Raw genomic sequence first — 9,061 nt, 5'->3', positions numbered from 1 at the left:
TATGTTCAAGGACTTAATGGGAAATATGGCCATAATGAGTGAAGAGTTAAGGAATCTCAGTAGTGAAATAGAAATATAACACTTAAATGGAAATTTAGTGATTCTACAGTAAATGACTTTTAAAAATTACTGAATAAGCTTCAGGGTAGAATAAAGACAGTTTAAGTGGGAATCCAATCTGAAGAACAGAGGATAAAAGCTTGGAAACTAACAGAGCCTCAGGGATTTAGGGTGACACAATTATCACCATAGAACTGGAATCCCAGAATGAAAGAACACTTATGATGGGCCAGAAAAATTATTTTAAAAAATATATCCAAAGCTTTCCAAGTGATGTAAAGTATTGGCTTATAAATCCAAGAAGTTCAACAAAATCAAAGTAGGGTAAATACAAAGAGAAGCACACCTACACACCTAGATACGTGATAGTCACACTGCTGAAAACCAAAGGTAACACGTGGAAAGCAGTGTGAGTTGGAAAAAAAAAGATAGATTGCAACAGAGGACTAACTAGTTAGGTAAATAATGGCAAACCTCACATCAGAAACATGGAGGCAAGAAGATCCAGAATTCTAAATAACCGTCAAAAAAGAGAGGGAAGAAAGACCTTTTCAGATAAATAAAGCTGAGAGAAAGTATCACCAACACACTTGGTGTTGCTAATTCTGCAATATGAAGGGAATCGGTTCCATTGGAGATGTAGGAAAGAACGAAACACCAGAAATGGTAAATATTAGAGTAAAAATTTTAAGTTGAGGTTTTACAATGCATTTAAAAGAAACATACATGACAACAATAATACAAAAGATAGGGTGGGAGTGTGAAAAATAGAATTACACTCTTACAAGGTTTATACATTTGTGAAGTATCATTTATGAAAAGGAGGTGTGAAGTACTGTGTGTGAAATGTGAAACCGTGAACTCCAGCTCTGGAATGCTGGAGTTGGGGAGAAAACTGAGGGTAGTATGAAAGAAGAGCATAGGGGGATCCCTCCTAAATATGTAATATTAATGGATATAATATTGATGAATCTTAGCAATTATTTAAGTATGTATACTATTAATCCTAGAATGTAGAACACTACATCTAACAGTTGCAGAATACACATTCTTTTCTAGTACACTGAGAGCAATCATTGAGATAAACCATATGCTGGGCTATAAAATGAGTCTCAATAATTTTCAAAAGTTTGAAATCTTATGGAGTATATTGTCTAACAAATTGTAATGAAATGAAAAGTCAGTAACAATAAGATATTTATAAGACACCCAAATACTTGAAAACTAAACAACAGAATTCTAAACAAATAACAGTGATAAAAGAAAAACTCACAGAAAGAGAAATTTAAAAATAATTCCAAATGACTTCTAGTTAAAACCCAACATACCAAAATTTATGAGATATTAATAAAGCAGTTCTTAGAGGTAATTTTCTAGTTTTAAATGCTTATATTATTAAAGAATAAAAGTTTAAATCATTTTTTTTAGTTTCCACCTTAAAGACATAGACAAATAAGAAAATTAAATAGAAAAAAAGAAATAACAAAGAGCAGAAATCAATGAAATATTAAACAGACATTAGAGAAAATTAACAAAGACAAAATTTGGCTTTCTGAAAAGAAATACATTTGAATCTCAGAAGTACTTCTGTTAGGAGGGCAAAATAGTACAGCACCTTGAAAAAACACTTTGGTGTTATATTTTCATCTAGAATGTGCACATGCTCTAGAAATCTGTTATTTTACTCCAGGTTATAAACCAAAGAGAAACTCTTGCGAATCTACACCAGGAAAATCATATAAAAATATTTATAAGCACCCTGTTATAGAGCAAACCTAGAAACAGCCCTAAAGCACTATCACAGGACAATAGATACAGGAATTGTGGCATATTCATGAGTTAGAATAGTATAAGGAATTAAAACAAATCGATTACGCAATTAATTTAATTAAAACTTTTCTTGTGTACCTATTAGGTGTTAGGCACCTGGGATACGTCAATTAATAAAACTGACAGAATAGAACTCTACTCTCAAGCAACTTACATTCTGAGGTGAAGAAAGATAATAAACAATTTACATAATATATAAGTAAATTATGTATAAATTATACTAAAAAGTGATGAATGACTATTAACAAAGGAACCAGTAAATCATGGTAAGGGGACACTTGAATTTGAGTTGGAGAAACTGAGGAGGTAATACACAAGGGGAGCATATTATCAATATTATGTGTACCACTAAGAAGGGGAAAATGCTATCAGGGAATTATTTATGAGCTGTATCATGATGTGAGAAATGTTTGTGAAATATGTCATTGATATTTTGGGTTAAATGCTCAATAAGCAGAAAAAAAGAAGTAAATGTGAACATTTTCAGCCCCCTACAAGTTATGCTTTTTATGTATGTCATTTGATGATTAAAGAAATAGCTGGCAACTCTACATTTGAAATTATATCCTCAAAATATTTGTAATATATGGTCCATATTTCTTCTGTGTACATAAAATAATTCTCTCTATATGTTCTCACTATTAATCATCTGAAGAATTTTTTGAGATAATTTTCTTCTAGATTTCAGAGACAATATTGCAGTCAATTATTCAAAAAGCAAACAAACACTGAAATATATGTTTAATAATATGTCAGTTATCTTCATGGAGTTCATTCTATATATGTGCTATATAACTGTAATTTCAAATATAGAAATCAATAAAATGATTTTTAAAGTTTATTAATTTTCTGAGTTTTGAAAAGGAAGGCTTTTTTTTTTTTTTTTTTTTTTTTTGCGGTACGCGGGCCTCTCACTGTTGCGGCCTCTCCCGTTGCAGAGCACAGGCTCCGGACGCGCAGGCTCAGCGGTCATGGCTCACGGACCCAGCCGCTCTGCGGCATTTGGGATCTTCCCGGACCGGGGCATGAACCCGTGTCCCCTGCATCGGCAGGCGGACTCTCAACCACTGCGCCACCAGGGAAGCCCTAGGAAGGCTTTCTTTAAGAAAATATACCCATTTTCCAGGTTTTGTTAAGTGATTTAAATATAGTACAATAGATTAAAACCACGACTTTCAAGTACAGACTTAGAGGATCACAGAGTTTTTACATGAACTTACATGAAAAATCATTCGTTTAAATTTTTAAACAAAATTCACCCTAAACACCTCCCTGATGTTGTTCTAGGACAATCCCACAGAAATAATAATATGTGTGTTTGACCTAGTAAGTAACCGATTCCAGCTACTGAGAAAGCAAATTTGGATAATTTAACTTTTAAAATCTAAGGCAAAAGACTGCTTAACAAGACTAAGTAATTTGATATGATATTTCTTATTTTAATATATTCAATGAATTTCATACATTTTGACAGGATTATAATTTCTGCAAATTGATTCAAAATGATTCTCCCAAATTTCAATCTATATGCACTTTTATCTAGACGAAAGATGATGGCACATATAATTATTAGATTCTAGTTTACAATTCAACTTACCACAAATTTAGCTAAATGACATATCTGCCACTATATAATAAAGAAATAGGCATATTCATAACATATATCTGGGCATTTAATTTTATGTAAAGCCATTTATTTCTTGTTCAATGTCCTTAGATATATTTTATTTGATATTTGGTTAGTGTATTCCTCATAAATTCTTCTAATATATATTTGTGCCTAGGAGGGAATTTTAAATTATACATGTGCCCAGTATTGGCGAACAAGCATAAGTTGAAAAATAAATAATTGAGACCTGGATAACATGAGACTCTCCCACACCAAAAGTGTAAAGTATTAAAAGTTAATTTGAAACATTATTTTTTGGAGTTTAATTATTTTAAAAGATGCTTGCAAGACTACTTTGCAATAACCATATTCATGGAAGGTAAGTTGACTAGTTCCCATCTTATATATCAGTAAACTACTTGCAGACAATTTGCAAGGAAAAGCTATCTCATAAGGATATGTTCAAGATAAGAAATTCATTGACAGAGACTCACTACTCACTGTTCTAACCTTATTTCCTCACTGTGGATACAGTTTGAAAATTTATTCCTGTGTATATGTAACACACTATTTTCTATGAGATGTTTAAATAGATACCAAGGTGTAGAGTTCCAGAAATTTGAATATATGCTTCAAACATCTGGAGTTATACATATGGGGAGTATACAGCTGTGTTTATTTCAATGATTACACATTTACATGCATACAATACATTTATTTAAATGTATAATTTCTTATATATGTGAGAACTTTCAAACACATTTGCTGTACTTATTTGAATATGCAATTGAAAAAAGATTCAAATAAATAATTCACCATTTTAATTTAAATCTTACAGTATTTATTTGTATAACGTACTTATTAATATACAATCAGAGCACTTTTTAGTGTAAAACCAAATATTTTTAAAAGATTAAAGTAACAATCGGGATCATGAGTCATACAAATGAAGAAATTTTTTGTACAGAGGTATTCATAGCTAGCAAACTTTCAGAAGAATTTGGAAATTCAGAAGGACAAGAGAATAAAAGCATTTGCAATTGGAATGTGTTTCTTTTATTCTAACAATTTTATCATAGTATAGTGGCCATTTTAATTGAATCTCAAAGCACTTATCCAGATGCATTGTTTCTTTGTTTTTATTTTCTTTCTTACTACCTTATCTGACAAGACAAACACTTCTGGGTACTGGTATAATATAGAACGAAAAAGAATTTTATTATTTTAAAGCTGCACACATACAAATCTGGTCAAGAGTATTAGATAATCTCATTTAACTCTACCTTTATTTCTGGAAGAAGAACTGGAGACAAAGGATTTAGAAGGACAGAAAATAAAAGTGCATTTTTAGACTCAATTTCTGGCCCTTATATCTTGGGAGATTTCAGAGAATCTTCCAGGTAGTCTGTTTATACTTGTCCAGTTCTTTTGTATGCTATTTCCTTTCTCAAGGTTTTCTTTTGTTTGTTCGTTTGTTTTTAAAGATTTGATGGGCTGTCCTAGAGAAAAGTGACTTATATTTCAGCAAGAGAAAAATTAAATTGGAAGTCACATATTTTTTTTTTAAAGAAATTTGAGTTCAATTTACCACAGTATAAAAATAATGACTGCGGGCACTTTTTCATGTGTTGAACGACTGAATAAACGTCACTCACAGCCTCAGTTTCTTCCTTCTTAAGCTGTGGATAATAACATCTTGCAATGGGTGTTTTGAGGATTATATAAGATATAAATCATTCAATTGTCAGATGCTTTGCAAATAATAACTAATAACAATATTTCATTCCAATTTTGTAGGTGTGAAGAATGGGTACCTGGACACATATCCAAATCTTAGTTGTTGGTCAGATTTCAGGAATCACCTTTCCTAAACTGATTAATCTGTTAAAAGCTTGAATCTGCCAACAACATTGTTTTCAGACAGTTCATTCTTCCTTCCAGGGACGCCCCCCCAGAGAGTGTGGATGGGGATGTGTGTGTGTGTGTATGTGTCTTACGTGAGAAAAGTTCAATAATCAAAAGAACGTATTTCTGTGCTTTATATTGAAAAACAAGTCGCAGTCCTTATTTTCAGTTTCCACGGCTACTTTGTGAGACAAGTATCAGAGCTTGGGAATTGCGTCAAAAGGAAATGCCACAGGTTCCGCGCATTTCCTTCCAGGATCCGCGCAGAGGCGGGAGAGAGAATGACCAATCGGAGCGCAAGTTTAGGCTACTCCCGCTGCTTTCCGTCGAGCCCCGCCTCTTTTCCGTACCGCCCTCTGGGAGTAGGGGTGTGCAGCAGCCTCGTCCCGCCCCCTCCTCTGAGTGACAGGACCGTGGACAGCAACATTTCCAGCCGGACACATAGTTTGTTGGCCCTTGCGTTGGCTGAGCTGAGGTGTGTGTGTCCCGCTAGGGCGAGGGGATTGGGGAGGCCCTGCCCGGGAAGCTCGGGGTCGGGGACTGAAAGCAGGCGCACCTCCTTAGTGGGCCCCCAATGCGTTTAGGAGACGTTCGATCCGCCCCTGGGAGCGGCACTTGGGCCGGCTGGGCGGAGGGGGGCTCTGGAAGAGGAAGAACCCAGAGCCCGGGAAACCCAGTGGGTACGGTAATGACTTAAGGACCCTTCCCGGCGAGCAGGGAGATCGCGGTGGGGGTGGGGATGGCAGGCGCGGGATTCATGCGGTGGGTGGGCGTGGCCGCCGTGGTTGCTAAGGAACGCGCGGTTCCCGCCCTGCCAGCGTGTCTGGCGCTGGCTGCTGGGACCTAGAAACCGTAGCCCCACCCACCTCCTAAGGCCTTCCACTAGGGTAGGGGCTGGCTCCCCTGTGCTGTCAGTTAATTCGCGTCCGTTAATTTCACTGTCCTGATCTCTGCGTCTATAGTTCCCGCTCGGGCCTCCCTCTCTCATGTTACTCTTCTCAACATTTTTTCTCGCCTCCCCTTCTAAAAATGAACAAGTATCTGCAGACCAAAACATGTGCAGAGAAGGGCTTCAGGCAGCCTGAGGTGGCTTTATTGCCAGGATGGTGGGGCGGGATTGGGTCTTTTCCTGGTGTTTGGTGAATCCCTGAACCCACATGGTGTCCATGTGGATGACTAGGAAAAGGGAGATAGAAGATCTGATTTCTTCCACCTGGAATTCTTTTTAATCGGTGCTGCTGTTTGAGCTCAATGAGCTTCTCAGGAAGTTGAGGCAATTCATTATTGGACGTGCCCTAATATATGATCTCCCTTTCAGACCCTTTTATGGAGAAGGGTGGTACTAAGCCTATAAAGCCCTCTTTTGCTTCACTGTCCCATATTTAATGATTAACTATGAGGTGGTAACGATAGATAACCATTTCAAATCTCTTCTTTGCCCCAATCAGCTGGCACCAAATGATTCAGCAGAACAGACATTTCCAGAGAGAAAACACAAGGAGCTAAAAGTCTGCTTTTACTTCCTTCTGCTAGGTTTACTGTATAAATCCCCAAGAAGGAAGCTTGTACTACTTGTTACCACTGGGAAGAAGACTGGCCTAAAAGTCAGGAATGTAGCAGAGTTTGGAAATATTTGCCCTTGGTCAGTAACCCTCATAACTGTTTTCTCATCTGGAAAGTGGAGATACTTATGTGCCCTTTATTTCTAAAAAGGAGGAATAATTGGTTGTGAAAGTGTTATTAAAGTAACGATCTACACGGATGTAAACTGTTATTGATTACATTTTTAATCTATCTTTTTGTCTCTATGATCTCTGTTGTTGACTCTGTATTAGTTCTTGTTAGTACCTGAAATGTCTTGCATGACATTTTTTTTTCCATTGACACCACTAGATTTTTTTCAAGTATATTCATAGCCTGAAAGAATTGGTAAAGAGTACTTTCTAATTCAACAATGAGTGACCTTTCTGGTGTCATATACCATTGTAAGAAGCCAAGGGAAGATATTGACTCTCCCCTTAGAAAAAAACACAATTACAAGCATAAGTGGACCTTGGATAAAGAACATCTGTTTTTGATCAACTTCTTGAGGGTTAAGGAAATTACTCTCCCACCTTACCTCACTCCAAAGAGTGAGTAATTTATATCCAAAACTACTTGGCTGGGAGCAGAATTGAGTCTCTTTCCTTTCTTACGCAATGCATCTCACTGTAGCTTACCTTAGTTCATGGTCTTCAATGAATCCTTTTTCTTTTCTTTTCTGTTTTTAGTGTTTAACAAACATGGGCTACCAATGATCAATAAACTGTTGCTGTCTTTCAAAAACATGTAAATTATATTTTATTCCAAATGCCCTTTGATCATCCTCTTAAAGAATATTCTTATATTTAAGCAAGTAAAAGAGAAATTATTGTCAAATATTTTGGGAAAATGTTAAATTGTATTTTTGTAATTCTCTCTTCTATCAAAGTCCATTTTGGACAAAGAAAAGCTGATTACTTTTAGTGTATGCTACTAGAATTATTTAATATAAATGAATGATCTTTTATAACATTATAATTTCCCGTGTCTAAAAAAATATTGTGTTTGACTTCACTTTGGCTCTTTTCCTGATTTCTGTATTAAATGGAAGGCTAGAAAGAGAGATATTTTGTTTGTTAACATACCTTTATCTAGCTTTATCAGTAAAAGTGGGCATCAGTAGTAGATACTATCATTAGATAGAGAAAACAATGAAAAGGAAAAATATATAGATTTTGTAATAAACATAAGTGTATTTAGGAGCACTGATTGTTTCTTTAGCACTTATAATTTTATTCGAACTGTTTAATATTTATTCCTTTGTTTACTCAACTCACTTCATTTCTAGTGGAGAAACTAGAATAAAGACAAACTGATTACAGCAAGAATTCTAATGGAATTAAAGTTTTAGGGCCTCAATAAATAATAGCTCTTCTCTTGAATTTGTAAACAGACAGGTGGAGTTGGCAAGGTCTGCTTCCTTACTACAGAGCTGATTGGACATAGTGCTTTCAGTGGGAGACGAAAAATGAGTACTAGAACTTCCTTCCCCTTTTTAGCTCCACTCCCTTTCTCGGAACCTAGGCTTTAGTCCAATGAGAGAAAATTTCAGTTTAAAGAACAGATGCACTTACTCAGAATTGCTGGTCTGTATGATCCAGGGCAGAGAGGGAAGAAAAAGAAGATAAACCCCTAGTGTTTACAGGTTTATAACAGGTTATCTCTACCCATTGGGATAATATGGACCAAAGGATTTCAGCTACGGATCATTTAACTCCCCTGTTGGGAAGCTGTGAATACAGAGTGGGATCTGAGGCCAGAACTGTTAATCTAGTGCTCTGGTTTTTCATCCTGGATGGTACCTCTGGGCCATTTGAAATATGTGGAGGTGTTATTAAATTATTATGATATCTTTAAAAGCTACTGGCTTTTAGGACCCTGACATTTAAGGATGCTGAATATTGTATAATGTAGAGGTCCACCAGCTCAATGAAAGCTTTCCTTCCCCTACTCCAACGCCAAAATCATCTCCAGACTATTCCAGTGGAAGTTCCTCCATATAGAAACATGAAACTAGGCCAAATTTCCCCCTAGTCTTTGTTCATATGTACCATGTTTTTTATTTCCTTCTTTTTA

General features: G+C 35.9%; 1 protein-coding gene across 5 annotated transcripts in view; it reads left to right on the top strand.

Moving 5' to 3' along the window:
- Window positions 1-5,784: 5,784 nt before the first annotated feature.
- The window catches only part of TRIQK (triple QxxK/R motif containing), a 91,279-nt gene continuing 88,002 nt past the window's right edge, over window positions 5,785-9,061 (top strand). For 2 of the 5 annotated variants that reach the window (XM_081259032.1, XM_081259029.1), the window contains exon 1: window positions 5,785-5,879. The gene's annotated coding sequence lies outside the window, so the exon portion shown is untranslated. Of the gene's footprint in view, window positions 5,882-6,034; window positions 6,085-6,937; window positions 7,047-9,061 lie in introns of those variants that run through there. The other 3 variants (XM_081259028.1, XM_081259030.1, XM_081259031.1) reach the window with 3 other exon arrangements.

The sequence above is a fragment of the Mesoplodon bidens genome (assembly GCF_964165515.1).
Source record: "Mesoplodon bidens genome assembly, chromosome: 16".
NCBI lineage: Eukaryota > Metazoa > Chordata > Mammalia > Artiodactyla > Ziphiidae > Mesoplodon > Mesoplodon bidens.
The sequence above is the reverse complement of the archived record's forward strand: the minus strand, read 5'-3'. Positions and strand labels throughout refer to the sequence as shown.